Source organism: Alexandromys fortis, unplaced genomic scaffold (assembly GCF_014885135.2).
Source record: "Alexandromys fortis isolate MF-2015 unplaced genomic scaffold, M_Fortis_MF-2015_v1.1 scaffold_144, whole genome shotgun sequence".
Classification (NCBI taxonomy): domain Eukaryota; kingdom Metazoa; phylum Chordata; class Mammalia; order Rodentia; family Cricetidae; genus Alexandromys; species Alexandromys fortis.
The window spans coordinates 4,010,796-4,024,835 of NW_026068021.1; positions in this window are offsets into that span (position 1 = coordinate 4,010,796).

Below are 14,040 nucleotides of genomic sequence, written 5' to 3' on the forward strand. Positions count from 1 at the left end.
CTTGGTGGGTGAACGGCCTGCTGGGTGCTCCACCGACTTCGCTGCTGAGGGAGCAGTTCTGCCGCCTCTTGCCTTTCCCCGAGCCTCACCCATAGAGGGAACCAACCAGCGCTCCTAGGAGTCCCTTGGCTTTCAGTTTTCCTGCTCTTAACTTGTTTCAGCTGGTAGCCTTGATAGTTCTGTGACCTTCATAACTGACTTTGATGGTTCTTCCTGTGACCTTAGCCTGCTTCCTACGAACCCAGGACTAAGCTTTCCTCCTTAGCTTGGTGTTTCTCCAGTGACCTTAAGAGTACATGACCTTGAGGTCTCTTATGACCCTGAGGGGTTCTCCAGGACTGTAGCCTTGAGCTTTGTGTAGTGATCCTGGGATTTCTTGAGAATTCTTTTGCACCTCGAGCCTTCCTCCTGATCCCAGCCTTCAAGCTTCCTCTTGCAGCCTTGAGGTTTCTTCCAGCTCAGTGACCTTGAACGTTCCTTCCTCCGCCTGTGACCTTGGCATTTTCTCCTGTGACCTTTCCCCCTGTGCTGTGTGGTCTAATTTCTTACTGAGTTGTGACCTTGATTTCTACCTTGCTGTTTTCTACGAGCTTCTGGCCTTGAATTTTGGGTCATGACCTTTTGGGTTTCCTCCCACGAGCCCTGTGACCTCTCTCTGCCCCTACTGTGTATCTTAAAGCAGAGCTGTGGATGGACCTGATGCTTCGGATGGGTTCTGGTGTCCTCGGTGTCTTTGGGGCTGTGTCGCATCTGTCCCCATCCTCTAGCTCAGAGCTCTTCCATGGAGACAGGCTTCTACACTTGCCTGGAGGCGCCACTTTCCTTGTTCCCGAAGCTGGGTTTGTGCTAGCTGTTCTTCCCTTGCTGGAGTTCTCTGTCTTGGCCTCTTCCCTGGTCCCCTGGTCTGTGGGTTGGCTGGCCTGTGCTGACACAGAAAGCTGCCTTCAGCTGACCAGATCCAGCTCTTAGAGAAACAGGGGCAGCTGGACCACTTGATGAGCTCTCTAGAGGGGTCCCATAGTCAAGACCTGGTATGGGTGCCAAGGATGCCCGGCCACCCTTGACCTTAACTTCAGGTTTCCCTGGGAATTCTGGCCCTGGTTGAGATTCTCTCTGATTTAAGGATGGGGGTTACTCCCTTAACATATGCTGAACCCTTTAGGAGAGACGCACATGGACGTCACGGGGACACAATTTTAGGGGCAGCAGAGGGAACTGGGTTGAGGCTGGCTTGTCAGGAACCAAACGAAGCTGTGACGCACCCCATGCCAAGTTGTGACTCTGTCTGGACCTAGGCTCCTGGGCTCTTTACTGAAGCTACATGGTCCAAAGAGACTCATCGCTGAATCCTTCGAGGAGCCACAGCCCCCAGAAGAGCACACTGTACAACAAAAGAAGAGCGGAAGCTTGGCTTTAACTCTAGCCTGGAGGCCAACAGAATCCAGTGGGAGACATTTAGGGCTGCTCCTTAGAATCCTGCACAATTGAGGGGCTGTCGTGCAGTGTCCCTGGAGTTGCCCCAAAGGTTACTTTCTTCACCCAGGAAGGTTGCTGTCCCTTAGGACACCAGGGTCCAGTGAGGCCAGGTCAGATGGTGGAAGGATATTCACCCCTGTGAGGTGGGACAGCGAGGGTTGAGGGGCTCAGGATGCTGGAGATGGGATTTGAGCATGGTTGCTTTGGGTGCATGGCGCCCCAAGTTCTGGGGACTCTGGGCTGCAGCCAGCTTTAGCGGTGTGCGGTCTGAGTTGCGGGTGTGCCTCCCATTAGGTTTCTATTGCTGTGACACAACCACCGTGGCCAGAAGTGACCTGGGGAGGGAAGGATTGCTTTCGGTTTACACTTGTGGCCCGACAGCCGGACAAGTCAGGGCAGGATCTGATGCAGAGGCCGTGGAGAAATGCTGCTTACAGGCCCAGGGATAGCATCAACTCCATGGGATGGGCTTCCTCACAACAGTTATCAATCAAGATGATGTACCACAGGTCTATCTGGTGGGGGCATTTTCTAAACAGGTTTCCTCTTCTAAAACGACTAGCCAAAAATTCGCCAACACAAGGCAAGATGGTCTATAGTGGCACTTAGGACTTGGCGTAAACCTAGAAGCAGAGTCCCAGGTGCAGTGCCTGGTGCTGGGTGCTCCATTATAAGGCAGCCAGAATCTTCCCTTCCACAGGATGCTCCCCTCCCCCGCCTCCCAGAGAGCTCTATGAAGTGGGTCTCCATAGTAGGTTTCAGCGTCCAAGCTGTGTGTCTAACTAGCAGCCCATGTTGTGATATTTTCTTTTTGGCTTCAATAGTGAAGTTTAAAATAGTTTCATTCTTTTAAAAAGAATGTGGACTTGGATCAAAATCCAGGTAGTGTAGGATGTAGGCAAGCTTCAGGAGGTTGTAGGCGTGGCCAGCCTCTCGGGCCTGCCGTGTGCATGGCTGACCATGACCTGGGGCTAGAGTCAGGGCTTTTCCTACAACAGGCCAGCATCCTAGGAAGTGAGCAGAAGGTGGTCCCTTCAAATACCAGTGTGGAGCTGTGGAGCTGAAAGGAGCCCACATGGGACCCGGGTGCACCAAGAGTTAAGTCCCCATCAGGAGCATCCCCCAAGACTGAAATCAGAAATGATGGTGTCTTCAAGATGGCTGCCAAGCCCTCGTGAGCCTGTGGGAAGATCCTTGAGAGGAAATACAGGTGATGGCCACACCAGGTGTACCGTTATACCCTCCTCCCCTGGCTGTTCAAGACCCACATGGACCCATTCTAGGCTCCTGTGCCTGGCACCATGGCCACTCTGGGTTCAGGGTAGCTTTGTGGGCTGTAGAGTCCTGGAGGAAATGTAGCCATGCTGGGAGTTGACCGGGGAAGGGGGAGATGCTATCAGGTAGAGTAAGAAAGAGCTACTACATTGTCCTCTGCTGTCCTGGGCTAGGGCTGCCTCTGTGTTCCCCACCCCCAGCCTCCCTTTGGCCTCTTGGTACCCCGCGGCCCTGGACCCCTCAATCAGACATCCCCATGCATTCCCAACCCACCTGGCTCCAGGCTACCTGCTTTCACGCCTTTCTCTGTGGACACCCATGATGCTTTGAAGATGGGTTACACCTAAAGACAGTTAGCCTCTGGGGGTGGGGCTGGGGGTGACTGTGTCTCTAGATAGGAGTGCACACCTAGGTACCTGCCTGTTTCCCTAATCTTTCCCAGTTTCCACAAAAGGCAAAGAGGAAGTAGGTCACCTGCAGGCCCCTGCTTCCTACCTATCTATCTAGAAGTCTCTAGATAGTTTCTGCTAGCCCAGAGAGGCAGCTGGACATATCACCCCAGTGCTGGTATCTGCTCCTCACCTACTGAGTCCCGGGGCCCTCTGTGAACACCCCAGCTGCCACTTAGGGCTGCTCTAAGGGTGTTGGGAAAGGTCATGGGGAAGAATCCCAAGGGCCCCTGTTCAGAGACAGGAGGCTCCTTACTGGGCTCCTGGGGTGCATTGGCCTGGGAACCCCCAAAGCAGAGGAGGAAGGATGGGTAAGCAGCTCTCCCTGGGGGAAGATCCCAGCAAGGGGAAAGAGGGTCAGCCTGGGGAAACTGAGTCAGCTTCTGAGAAGCCTCCGAACTGTCCACTCAAGGGCAAAGGTTGCATTTATGTATCATTTAGCATGCAGGCTTTGGTGAATTCAACCCTGTGGTGTCCCCAAGTTGCCAGTCCCAGCTGAGGCTGCAGAGGCAGGAAGCTGGGGAAGCCCAGTGGGTATCTCTGTGACCTCCTGGCTGTGGTAGGGCTGAGTAGGGAAAGTACCCTGGGGCCCAGGAGCTATCCAGAAGATGACTAACATCTCCTCGAGTGTTTGTACACTATGCTAGGCCCTGCACGAGCCTTCACGTCACACTGCTCACCTGGCTGCCCCTTTCTTGAGGACTCTAGCCCGCCTGTCCATCCTCTGCAGAGCAACCAGATCTCAGGCCATGCCCTAATGGCCACACCCACCCTCTCCACATCCCCGCCCACCTCAGCCCCACTGAGGACATTGATGGTTCTTGGCACAGCCGGGCCAGGAGCCCCGCCAGTTCCATGTTTGCCTCAGCTCTCATCAACCCTACCATGCGGATTCTCAGGGGCGGGATTAGAGTCAAATCAGAAAGCAGGAATGGGAGCTGATAACTGGCTCAGGCCAGGCAGACAGGGTCCTGATTCCAGCCAGAACCTTTCCAAGGCCTGTCCACATCACGGAATGACTGGAACATGGCCTGTCCCCGTGCCTTTGGGGCTGGAACAGGGACCAGTTACCTCCAGTTTGAAGATCTGAACTTGATTCAGGGAAACAGGCACTTGGGAGCCTCTAGCATGATCAGTGTACCACTGAGGACTGGGCAGGAGAGCTCTGTGTCACCTTGACCTAGCTTACTGTGACCTCAGGTGATATCACTGCCACCCGACCACGAATAAACTCTCTTTTTTGACCTGAGGACACCCTATTGTGACTTTCAGTAACCCAACTGTGACCTTAGGTGACGTTGTAACTTTGGATGGTTTCATTGTGACCGTTGGTGATGTAACTTTGGGTAGTTCCTTTTTTTTTTTTTTTGTTTGATCCTGGCCACCTCTCTGTGACCTGGAGTGACATCACTGGGAGCTTGTAAGAACTCACCTTCACCCTTGGGTGACCATGCTGTGTCCTGGGTTGGTTGGTCTGCTGGGGTTAATATTGGATTTGGTCCAGAAAGGACGCTGGGCAGGTTGATGGGTCCCCACCATGAGGGATCATAGGGAGGCTGGAGAGCACCTTGCTCCGACTCCTGTGCACCTTACATTTCTCCTAGGACAGACTTGGGATAGTCAACCTTCAGATAGAGGCTTCTGGAAGTTCCTTCACACAGGATCCCTTAGAGTCTCCCCGCCCCCCTGTTGTGTACTAGCACTGGGGCTTTTGGGGGGAAGGGCTGGGATTCCCCCAGCATCTCTAAATAGATTCTGGCCCTAAGAGCCAAGTGTACCCAGAGCCAGGTTCTTATTCCCTGGGCGTGGCCTTTAGCATTCTTTACAACTCTGATTGGCCCTGGATGGGAGCCAGGGCCAGCTTGGCCTGGGAGGTGGCCATAATATGCAAGAAGCCTGCCACCTGCCCCCCACCCCCGGTTGCCTGAGTCTGCCCTCTCCCCGCAGGCACTCAGACGAAGAAAATCATAAGAGTTCTACAGAATAAAACAGCCACTGTTTCCAGTCAGGCCTTTGAGTCGCCAAAAAATGTGGAGTATTCATGATTTGGCCCCTAGCCTGCAACGCTCCTTGGAGGGATGACCAGAGAGCTGCCCTGCCACGCATCGGGCATCCGTCTCCGCAGTGTTGGTGGCTCAAGGCCCCTGCCTCTAACGGGGTAACAGGAATGTCCCCACGCCCCCTCTGGCTCCTGAGCCAGGGCAGGTGCTCAAAGTCCCTGTTTTAGGACTGCGCTACCCAGAAGGCTGTATTAGGGTGTATAAAGAGGGCACAGGCACAAACCTTCTTCACTTAATGCCAACCTCCTCCGGGGCAGTCCCAGGCAGGGCAGCCACTCTGCCATTCCTTCAAGCCCCTTGTGCCGTGCCAGTTTGGAGTGGGCTGTGACAACTTTTTGCTGGCAACGGTCAGCTGGCACGCTGGCTTGTTTGAAGTTTCCTCTGTAGCCTCTGGTTCTGAGGCTTATTGTTTTAGCCTAGCCCTTCAGGTCCCCTGACACTGTGGGTGCCTGGAGATGGGCAAGCCGCCCACACACAGCTGGCTACATCCAGCCAGGGGTTTGAAGTCGTGCTTGGTTCCCAGAGCCTGGAACTTTCTCCAGAAAAACACAGCCTCTGCAGACTTGCTGGGATTTGAGCTCAGGCAGGGCCATCTGGGGAAGAAAGCACTATTACTTAGACACATTGTGACCGCCATATGACCCAGGAGCCACTTTCACCTTTTGTTAAGTCAGGCCCAGAAGAGCTCCCAGGTTTTCTGGACCTCCACAGCCCAGTCCGGGGGCTGCTCAGAGGCTACTACTCCTTCCAGCGGTAGCAGAAACCATTCAGACAGTAGTACTGCCTCACAATGCCCAGGACTAAAGGATGGAGAAGCCATACACTGGACTCGGCAAAGAGCTTAGGCTCATGGTGCTGAGTCTCAAGAGGTTCATCTGCCATTCACATCTTCTCAGCGATCTGCTTACTCCCCAACCATTCACCCACCCGTCCTTCCACCTGTCCGTCCTTATACCATCTACCCATCCATCTACCTACCTACTTATTCGTTTTCTATACCTGACCTCCATCAGCTAGCCATAAGTCTACTCACTCGCCCATCTTTCTTCTGTCCATCCATCTACTACCCACCTTCTCATCTATTATCCATCCACCCACCCTTCAGTCCACCACCCGTCTGCTCGTCTATCCATCATTTACCCAACCGTCCTTTACCAATCTGCTCTCTGCTCACCTACCACTCATCTAACTGCCTACTCATCCGCCTCTCTTGCTGTTCACCCGTTTACCAACCTCTCCATCCAATCAACGCATCATCTACCCTCCAACCTCCCAACCATTCACCCACACACCCTCCGCTCTACCAGCCACCCACTCACCACCCATTTGTACTTATCCATGCACCCACCCACCATCTTACCTTAGTGCTTTTTAATGCCATTCCATTATGGCCGAAGAACATAATTGCATGAGTTTGATTCTTTTAAACATACTGAGACTTGTTTTATGGCTTAGCATATTGGCCATGGTGGAGAAAAATTCCACGAGCTCTTGAGAAAAGATGTATATTCTTTTGTTGAGGTTCTACTGGAACACACAGATATACGCATGCACACACGCATGCACGGACATGGACACAGAAGAATGCTTCTGCTACAGACCTGATCAGGAATCTCAGAATCACAGACAGACACCTACTTGTGATCCTATGTCCTGTCGTCCTGCAGTTGAGTGCCGTGGGCACAGCTGTGTGCATCTACACTTTATCTGCACTCATGAGAAAGAAGCTTCTAGGCTTTTTTTTTTTAAATATTCCTCAAAGCCAGGTTCCTGGGCTAAGGGCTCTGCTACCCCCCTCATGGCAATCCCCAGACCGGTTGCCCCAGGCTGGTTGGACTGTGTGGTACATGGTTCCAGTCCCTTTTCATTGTGGCAAAATGGGTTCTGACATGCCTGAGCCTGCCATCTTAGTCCCATAGGCTGGGAACAGTTCGTGCTTCCTTCCACAGCTGTGCCGTGAGCTCGGAAACTCTGTACACAGGCAGCCTTGGGGGAGTGTGGAGACGGTGTCTTGCCTGCCTTGGGTTGTATCTCCTCCATACCAAGGGGTTTGAGCAGTGAAATGCCACTGGGACAGAAGAGATGGCTCAGTTAGTGAAGTGTTTGCTGTATTAGGACCTGAGTTTGAATGAATCCCTAGCATCCACATAAAAAAAAAAAAAAAGGTACGGGACATGCACCTGCAACCTCAGAACTGGGGAAATGCAGACAGGAAGTTCCCAGGGGTCTGGTTGGCAGCCAGCCTAGCCAAATTGATGGGCTCCAAGTTAAATGAGAGATCCTTCCTCAGAAAAACATTAAGGTAGTGAATGATAGAGGAAGATTTCTGATGTCAACTCTGGCATCCACATGTACACATACATGAGCATGCGTCCATTAGCACGCACACGGGCACACAGTGTCACACTAATAGGTAGCTGGAACTCTTGTCAAAGGCCTTGGCTGACTCCAGGTCCTGGGGTGACCAGGCCTGTGTGGTCATCTTTAAAGGTGAAGGGGTCTCCCCATTTCATGCCTTTGGGAACCTCCTGGCTGCAGGGGCGGGGCTTCTGGTGCAGAAGAAGTAAACAGATTAAGATCTTTAGTAGGTCTATAGTCCCAAGGGACCTCTACCCTGAGCTCCAAGTTTCATTCTCTTTCTTCTTTAGTCTCCCTGATTCCCACATCCACTGCTTTGGAGTAAAAAAGGGGTGGGGGACCAGGAGCCACTTAGGGAAACGGGGGTACCTGGCAACTGCTCAGGACCCCAGGGCCTCTTTGTGAAGGGATGGCACGGAGCCCTGCCTGCAGCCAGTGAGGAGGCTGTTTACCTAATACGGGGTGGAGGGTGGGAGTGGGGGTGGGGGCAGGGAGGTTGGCAAACAGCCCTGGGCTGTTAGCCACCTTACAGCAGCCTGGGTGGCGTCCAGGGGCCCCTCAGACACGCATACCTTCCTCCCAGGATGCAGCCCCCCTCCCACCTTTTTAAACACTGCCTGGCGGTGACCCCCAAAGAGAAGGAAATCCCTAAAGCCAGCTTCCAAGGCCTGGTGGGAAACTAGCCTGGTGGAGGTTGGGGGTGGGGGGATGGGGATAGGGGACCTCAGGCCTCAGAAGTGACCAGCATGCCAGTTCGAGGGTCCCTTGCCCTGTGCCAAGCTCATTCCTGAGCTATCTTTGCCACTGGAGAGCTGCCAGAGGAATGCACTCAGAATCCTACAGGGAGGGCTCCTGTCCAGACAGGGTCCAGGGCCAGAGATAGGCAGGGACTTGTCTGAAGACACCCAGCACAACTGCAGGAGATTCCAGAGGACAGTCGGACGCCCCAGGAGCTAACTCCTTTTGGGGACCCCTTAGATCTCACCTGACAACACAACCTAGGTTTAGGTGGAGGAGGGGAAGGAGCGGGCAGGTAACTCTGGGAGCACAGAGGGACTTTTCTCTACCACTTGTACACAGCCTAAAGGACACCCTCAGGGAAGAGTCTGCCCTGCTCATCCTCTGGGGCGCCTTGGAATTCTGGCATTTCCCCCCTCAAAAATCTGGCCTAGTTATGCTTGAGAGCTCCTGACCCCAGAACACTTTTATTTATGACAGAAAATCCGTCTCCATGGCAACACCTTAGGAAGCTGCAGCCTCAGATCATAACTTCCCGAGCAGGAAAGACAATCAGGATTCTCCCCCCACCACACACACACAACCCCCCAAGAGTCGAGAGCAAATTCTGCCTCTCTCTGCAGTATGGGAGGAGGCCCCGAGCACGAGGGGTGGGGGCAAAGGAAAAAGACAAAGTCGGCCAACACTTAGTCCTTCATCCTGATCGGCATAGCTGCTACAGAGGCCCCCTTCCAGAAGGCCCAGGTGGCTCACCAGCCTCAGCCGCCCTGTACAGCTGCCCTCCTCCTGCTCTCTGCCAAAGTCATATCGGTGCTTTCCTTGCGTGTCTGGGAAATGGGTATGAGACATGGAGGGGAGCATGTGCTCTCTTGACATCCCGTGGGAAACTTACGCAGCAAACTTCATTGAGCAGCTCCCAACAGCATTGCAGGAGGAAGTCTGCCCAGCTCCAGCCAAGAGACACTCCTATTGCCAGGCTGGGAAGGGTATCCTGCATCTCAGCTGGGCATCAGAGTGGAGAAATGCCTCTGGTCCCATGAGCCTCACATCCAACTCTCCATTCAATAGACCCACCCACCCACTTCCACCTACCTACCAAGCATCCAAACACTGCATCCGTCCGTCCATCCGTCCGTCCACCTATCCACTCACCCACTTCCACCTACCCTCCAAGCATCCAAACACCCCTTCCATCTGTCCATCCATCCATCCATCCATCCATCCATCCATCCATCCACACACTTGCCTATCCACATACCCATCTACCTGCCTACCTATCTACAGATCCACTAACTTATCCACCTACTCATTTGCCTTTCCACCCACCCACTCATCCATCCACCTACTTGCCCATCCTTCATTCATCCTTCCATGCATCCACTCATCTGTCTGTCTATTATTCACCTATCCTCCTTTCCCACTCACAATCTACTAATTTATCTACTTGTCCATCCATCCATCCACCCATCCATCCATCCATCCATCCACCCATCCATCCATCCATCCATCCATCCATCCATCCATCCATCCATCCACCTTCCCTTCCAATCCATTCACCCATCCATCATTCATCTACTTACCCACCTATGTACCCATCTATTCATCCACCTACCATAAATCACTGAACACTTCCCAGGGGTTGGTCTCTATGCTAGGTACTATTGGGGTCCTTGCTTTCTGATGCTAACCACCAAGCAGAAAACGGGCGCACTTACATGTACACTTTAGTACAGACCAAGGCAAAAGGCTTCCACACACAGCTTGTCTTTCTTGGGCCATCTGCTAATGCTCTCTGAATTCTCACAACCCCTCTGTGGGATAGGTGTTGTGTGTGACTACCTTGACTTCTCTACATATAGGACAGCCAAGGCAGTGACTGAGCCATCCCACTAACCTGAGATATATTTTCCAAGGGACACTGTCATGATCTAACCATGTCTCTAACCATGACTAGTCTCCTAAGAGCCAGTTCAGCTCTGGAATCATGAATGGATGAATACACTGATGAAGTCAGTGCCTTTGTGATGCAATCACCTCTCTATAGCACCCCCATCTAGGGTCAAGCCTTCAGTACACGAGCCTGCAGGGACATTCTATACATTAGCCATAAGCAACCATGATACACAACCGCTGCTAAAATGGCTAAGATAAATGATACTAACACCACCGAGTCCTTCTGTATAAAAGAACCTGGAGAGCCTCATTCTTCTACCAATGACAATGCTGGCATCACCAGCATGGGTAGCAGAGACTTCTACTAATGTGACTTACTGGATCCAATGAATGGAAAGAAAGCCACCAGAACCTTCCTTCCCCTTTCTTCCTGCAACTTTCATTTATTTATTTATTTTTTTGACAGGGTCATATATTGCTCAGGTTGACCTCAGGTTCACTGTGTAGCTGAACTTCTCCTGCTTCAGCCTCCTCATGCAAGGATTTCTGGCCTGGACCACCAAGCCTTTTATATGTGGTTTTGGAGACGGAAGTCAGGGCTTCTCTCTAGGTTCCCTCTGGGTAGGTAACCTCTCTACCGACTTAGCTACATGCCCAGCTCCTCACCAGAACCTTTTGATCCTTATCCCGACTTGATGCCATGCCTTTGTCTGTCAGTCATTTTACACAAAAGACCGGATGAGGACTTGCGTAGACCACATGGTGGCTGGCCGTGAGGACCTATGGGATTCAGACTCCATTCTCTACTGTGCCAAGTCTGCTTGGCCTCGGCCTCCCTCCCCAGGGTGAGAGGCACTGTGGCTTCATCTCCAGCAGCCTCCAGCATCTGTCCCCAGATCAGTGCATGTGGCTGAGTAGGCTCAAGGGGGGCTTGCAGTGTGTGCCCACACAGTCTTTGTCCCCAGTCTCTTGGCCCTCAGGCAATGCAGATACATTTCAGGAAAATCCAATTTATATTTGCACGCATTTGGGAGAATAGACTCCAAAGCTATGAATATTTCATCTTGCCTCTCGTTCTCTTCCTCAGATGTTTTTGGGGTCAGGAAAAAAGGCTGAATTCATTTTGTGTTTTAGTGGGACAAACATATTAGGTACACAGCTGTGCTTCCATTCCGTGAGCACCCCACCATCTTAGATGCCCAGTGTGGAGGGAACGGGGAGAAGAGCTGCTTATCTCCTTAGGGACCAGGAAGCAAAGACACAACATTCACCTCTCTCCAACCAGGTCTCTTAGCTGCCCATCACTCTGAACTTTTTGGTGGCTGAATCAATTGATGACATCAGCACCTTGTGACGGGTAACCTGGCAGGGAGTGTGGCTGGGTGTCACCTATCTGCAGTCAGTGTCGGGGGGACCAAGGGTGCTCCTCTGAGATGAGTAGCCTAAAAAAGAGGGTGGTGGGCTCTGACCCTCTCTGAGGGACTAGCTGAACCAGGCTCTAGGGAGAGAGCATCTCCAGGTCCTGATGTCTACAAGCTTAGGATGGCCGCTGCTCTTGTTCTGAAGATCCCTGGAGATGTCTCTGTTACCTTCTGAACACTGGGACCCCAAGATCTGAACTCCCAATCTATGGCTAACGAATGACCTTCCAAACTCCGGGGACTCCACTGTGGTTGTTCGAAGGGCTACAGAGGCCTCTACTGGGCTGAGGTGAGGACGTAGAAGAGGATGAAATTGTATCTGTCTGCTGGGATGTTCCTGCCGAGGACCTCGGTCAGCAGGTTAAACAGCAGACATGCCTGAAGAAATCGCTCAGGGGGTAAGACGTTTGCCGTGCAAGCGTAACTACCTGAGTTTGGATCTGCAGAACCCATGTAAAGCCAGGTGTGGCAGCACATAGCTTTAATCGCAGGGCTCCTAAGGTGAGTTAAGAAGCAGAGGCAGGCAAATTCTGGAAGCTTGTGGGTTGGCTAGCCCAGCGAGCAACCAAGAGAGCTTTTTCAAGGTGGAAGACAAAGATCGACACCTGAGGATATCCTTGCACACACACACACACACACACACACACACACACACAAAGACACACTCACAAAAAATGTGAACTAAACAAGCAAGCAAGCAACAACAAAACCAGCACAGCCTTGCAAAGCTACGGTGGGGGCAGGACAGGGTTCTTGGACAGCAGAGCAACTACTGATGCCCCCTTTGTCTCCTGGCCATTCACACCTTCTTTCCTTGGTCTGTGACTGTCCTGTGTTCCAATTTCTCCACTCCTCTTCCTGGACACACCCTTAATTGACTCTATAGTCTTTCAAACAATCCCTCATCTCCAACAAGGTGTCATTTTTTGAGGTCCTGGTGATTTGATACTTTAACATATGAATTTTTGATGAACATAATCAATATGAATAAATATGAAGTGTGTGTGTGTGAGACAGTCAAATCTCCAAGAACCTTCTAGAATGTTTTCTTCTATCTTAGGGAGGATGCTGCATTAGATATTTGTGTCCCCTGTGTTAGTTTTGTTTAGTTTAGATTTAGTTTTTTGAATTATAAGAGTCACACCAAATTACCCAGGCTGGACTTAAATTCACTCTATTGCCCAAGCTAACTTTGAACTTGGCAATCCTCCTGCCTCTGCCTCTCAAGTGCTGAGATTGCAGGTGTGTCCTGCTCTATCTGCCCCTCCCTTTTCTCGATGTGAGAAAGAAGCTTCTCTCTGAGATTTGGCGTTCGATCATCATAACTCTCTCAATAAACAGATCAGTTGATTATTTATTTATATAGGGTTATGCTGTGAGCGTGGCATGGCACACATAGAAGAGTCAGAGACCAACCTGTGGGGATTCATTTTCTCCTTTCACCATGTGGCTTCTGGGAATGGAACTCAGGGCTGCAGGCTTTGGCAGCAGGCATGTTTACCTGTTGAAGCATCTCTTGTCTAACATTATTTTTCTAACAAACAGAACCGGGGATTGGAGCTGGAAGAGAGTCCATTTCACGGGTGACAAAGAATACAATTCTTGCTTTCAGAAACAATTACATGGTTCATTAGCAGAGGGGTGGGGTGGGAGAGAGAATGCCCATCTTGTCTGGGTTCTGGAGCGTGGAGTGGAGGGCCACCATCCAGTCTACGCCATTCTGTAGACCCCACCCCACCTCCACTGCAAAAGGAATTCATGGCATTTTTAGATTCTGGATCTCATTCTTAATATAATAATATACATAATTATATTAATAATATATAATGCTCTTGTACACTGTAAAGATTTGTCACCCATATTGGTTCAATGAAACACCGAGTGGCCAGTAGCCAGGCAGGAAGTATAGGTGGGGCAAACAGATAAGGAGAATTCTGGGAAGAGGAAAGGCAGAGAGTCAGTCACTAGTCAGACTCAGAGGAAGCAAGATGAGAATGCCTCACTGAAGGTACCCGGCCACATGGCTAAACATAGACAAGAATTACGGGTGAATTTAAGTAGTAAAAGCTAGTTTGTAATAAGCCTGAGAAGTAGATCAAGCAGTTATAGTCAATATAAACCTCTGTGTGTTTTTATGGGACTGAATGGCTGTGGCACTGGGCAGGACAGAAACTTCTGTTTACATTTAGTAGCTTAAGAAATGTCTCAGTGAATAAGAAAGCTTACTGTACAAGCATGAGGACCTGAGTTCAAATCCCAGCATCCACTGGAAAGTGCAGGTACAACCATACAGTCATCTGTGACCCAAGCCTGTAGGGGACAGCGACAGAGTGATCACTGGGGCTTGCTGGGTACAAGCCAATCTCCAGA